The following is a 3,581-nucleotide window of genomic DNA, read 5'->3' as shown; positions in this document are numbered from 1 at the left end:
AAAACTCTCAAAAACTCATAGCCATAGAATCAGATCTGATTAAAGCTTATCTGCCAGCAGCTTTTCAAAGGCCTTGAATCACATGGAGGAGCTTGTCCATCTTTCTCCCACAGAACTGTTGGTGGATTCAGACCATTTACCCTTAAATTAGCAAAGAACTCCCTACAGCTAGGCCACAGGAGCTCTGGAAACTCTATGGGGCAGTTCTATGTCTAACTGGTCATTCTGAAAGGTTGCTATGAGTCAGAATAAACTTAGTACCAGTGGATTTTTAGTATAAAGAGAGGTATGGAGCATTATTGACTGTGGTGGTCTTTAGTGTAAAAAAAAAAAAAGATTGATGTTAACATTTGTTCAGAAATCATCTTAGTGCCTCTGTTGTAAAAGAAAGGCAAAGGAAGCACTGAAGTATTGTTTACCTATAAGAGTTTTCCCTCCCTGGCACAAATGTTTTTGTAAGTTGACGGTAGTTAATTGTAGTTAATCTCCTAAAATTATTTTAAGTAATGTGAAACTCCTAAATGCAGTGGAATTCTTTTATTGCCCTTTTAAAAATCAAAATGCTAAGTTTTTCTAACATAATAGTAAAACATAAAGAAGCAGATAGTATCATTCATGCCCTTATTCGTAAGGTTATTGTATTTTTAATACATGAAAAAATGGTAGTAGCCTGGTTATTTTTACTAGAATATTTATTCTTCCAGTTTTATAATAGGAGTAATGATAGGTAGCAAGATTAGAAACCCAGATTCTTTGCCTTCGGTTATAAAAGAGAAGTAGCTTTCAGGTATGAATTTAGAGTGAGAATAGAAATAAGTAGGTGAGGAGAGGATATTTATGAACATTCACGATACCTTGATCATAATGTTTTGTGGATTATGTCAAACTTGAATTGCAGGTTTTGAAATACAAAGTACTATGTCCTCGAAATGTAGTGCCTGGAAACAGACAGCTTATAAACTCACATGAAGCCAATGTGTTTGCTAATATGTATCTTCTATATAGTTTTTGTTGTTATGTGCCGTTGAGGCGCTTTCAACTTATAGCAACCCTGTGTGCAACAGTCCTATACCCTTTTCTATCCTGTGCCAATTTTATCTTCAGCACACCTACCCTACCCCCAATTATCCCAGTCACTAAATCAGTCCATCTCATTGAGAGTCTTTCTCTCCTGTACTGTCCCTCTACCCTCCCAAGCAAGACATCCCTTTCCAAGAACTGATCTCTCTTTGCAGTATGTCCAAATTATGTCAGATGAAGCTTCAGAATTCTTGCCTCCAAGGAGCAGCCTGGTTTCACCCTCTCTAGGACTACCCTGTTTGTTTTCCTAGCAGTCCTTGTTATATTCAGTACTCTTCTCCCATTCCACAGCTCAATGGCATCAATTCTCCTATCATCTCTAGTAATTGTCCAGCTTTCTGACATATAGTAATTGCAAAAATCATAGCCTGAATTTAGGCACCCACACACAGACACACACACAGACACAGACAAAAATCATAGCCTGAATTTAGGCACCCACACACAGACACACACACAGACACAGACAAAAATCATAGCCTGAATTTAGGCACCCACACACAGACACACACACACGTTTTAGAAACAATATTTGAAATGTACATTACAACATCAGTTCCTTAAATGGTATAAAATGTTATTTTTTCCCAGAAGTATATTTACTAGACCCTATGCTAGACCCCATGACTCAACTTTCAGCAAAACAATAAACAAGCCTATAAGCTAATCACTCTTACTAGGGAGGGACAAACTACTTAGAACATTCAATCAATAATATCATACAGGCAACATTTGCCCAAGTAGAAAATCTAGCAGATAGGCATGAATAGGAAATAAGAACAAATGGAAATGAGAAATTCAGAGAAGTGGTAAGAGTACTTTGTGGGAAGTGCAGTCAAATCTCATGAAACAAAATCTATGTGCCTTATTGAATGGAAAAAACACAACCTGTACTCAAATCTAAATTAAAGTTAAATGAATAAATATATTTAGTGGTAAAATTTGGCAGGCTTTATATTTTCCCATCACACTGTCATTTAAAAAAAAATGTGTTTTGGCAGAAAGATCTTCTTCCCTAGAAGAGGAAGTCCAGGAGTTGAATTTTTTTTTTTTAATCTCTTTGAGACAAGGTAAGACAACAGGCTTAAAACACTCCTTGAGGAACTAAGGTTAACTGTGAATATATATTTCTAGTAAAATACTGCTTGAGGAACTTAGGGTAAGTGTGAAACTATATTTGCATTAATTGAACCTTTAGTTAGAAAGAAATTGGAGTAAGTGCAAAGCTAGAAAAAAATTGCAGAATCATTTCAATCTATTCAAAAGAAGTTGTAAAAATTTTGTATCTACAAAGAAGACACTGTTTTTCTTGCACTGCTTTCTCCTCCCTCATTTTCCATTTATCCTTGGTATGACGCTGCACCACTTAATGGATTTTAGAATGCTTATACCTGTAAGACAGTGTACAATCTCAAAATTGATCTCTGTGTTTGTCAAGAGCAGTGCTGATTGATTGAATTGCAGCAGTTAAAGGAGCGTTCATTTCCTCATCAAATAGTTTGAAAATGCTTCTTTTAAATGAAGGCATTTTTTTTTAATATCAGTTCTTCCCATTCACACCAGAGCCCCTCCTGACTGGGCTTTCCTTGCAGTCAGCTTTGTGATATTTCCATTAAACTATAAAAAATTAGTGTTGACTGATTAACATCTCTCTTTAAGAGCTCTACTAAAAGCCATATTCATGAATCAAAGTCAGTGTGTGCCACTGGTAATTAACTTGACAAAATTCAGCTTTCCAGGCTAATCATCTTCTGGGTGCTTTATGGAATGACTGTTAATTCAGTTCTGCAAAACAATTGAGGTCCACTAAAAGGAAGTGGGGGTAGTGTGAATTAGTAATTAGACCTAGTTCTCCAGCTGGGAACATATTCCGATTAAAATTCTGAAGTCTAATGAGGAAAGAGAAACATTTAAAAATGTTGACTATAGATTCTCACTTTATAATTATGTGACAGCAGCCTAAATCAGAATGGAATGTTGGCAGGAATTAAGTGGTGAGATTCAATGCTACACACATCTGAGGTTTATTATGTCAAGGTTATTGAGCAAGACCTTTAAAAAGGGTATACCGTCTATGACACTATTGTGAACTATGGTTAAGAGCTCTGGCTCTATAGTAAGTGAAATGTGTTAAAATACTAGTCTTTTGTTTGTTGTATGATTTTGGAAAAGTTACTCAGTTGCAAGCTGGCCCACTTCAGATGTTTCAGCAGAGATTCAGCCCTGGATCTGCTCATTTATCTGTGCCAAGAAATTTGGAAGACAGTTGCCTGATCAACCAACTAGAAGAGAACCATATTTGTTACCATCTCCAAAAAGGTAATTCAAAAGAGTGTGGAAATTATTGGACAATATGATCAATAACACATAAGTAAAGTGTTCCTGCATATTCTTTTTTTAATGGCTATAATAGTACATTAACAAAGAATTGCCAGAAATTCAAGCTATTCAGAAGAGGTTAGAGGCTAGGGAACAAGGTGATATTACTGCTGGTGTCAGAT

Source organism: Elephantulus edwardii, unplaced genomic scaffold, assembly GCF_000299155.1.
Source record: "Elephantulus edwardii isolate Elephantulus edwardi_28Jun2011 unplaced genomic scaffold, EleEdw1.0 scaffold00065, whole genome shotgun sequence".
In the NCBI taxonomy this organism is placed as follows: domain Eukaryota; kingdom Metazoa; phylum Chordata; class Mammalia; order Macroscelidea; family Macroscelididae; genus Elephantulus; species Elephantulus edwardii.
This window is presented reverse-complemented; position numbering follows the sequence as displayed.